General features: G+C 30.3%; 1 protein-coding gene across 1 annotated transcript in view; it reads left to right on the forward strand.

Moving 5' to 3' along the window:
• WDR35 (WD repeat domain 35) overlaps positions 1-337 on the forward strand; it is a 105729-nt gene that overhangs the window by 20100 nt on the left and 85292 nt on the right. The window lies entirely within an intron of this gene.

Raw genomic sequence — 337 nt, forward strand, 5'->3', positions numbered from 1 at the left:
GTTTAGATCTTATAAATTAAAATAAGTTAGACAAACTGAATTTATTTCTGTAGCACATTTTTTTATAAATGTCTTTATTACTTTCAGATATTTTTGTTATTTTTGTGAGAAAAGACATTAAGCTGAAGGTTGAATCCTGTCTTTTATTCCTGTAGAATATATTTTATCAGCACTGATAAATCACATATCTTCAGTATTTATAGAGTAAAAGTAAAATACGATTTTTCTTTCCCAATGCTAAATATTCCTTCTCCCTTTCTGTCTCCTTTCCTCCCTTCTTTCCTTCTTTCATTGCTTTCCTTTCCTCCTTCCTTTCTTCCCAGTGGGGTTATTGCTC

This window comes from Propithecus coquereli, unplaced genomic scaffold (genome assembly GCF_000956105.1).
Source record: "Propithecus coquereli isolate 6110/MARCELLA unplaced genomic scaffold, Pcoq_1.0 Scaffold41, whole genome shotgun sequence".
In the NCBI taxonomy this organism is placed as follows: domain Eukaryota; kingdom Metazoa; phylum Chordata; class Mammalia; order Primates; family Indriidae; genus Propithecus; species Propithecus coquereli.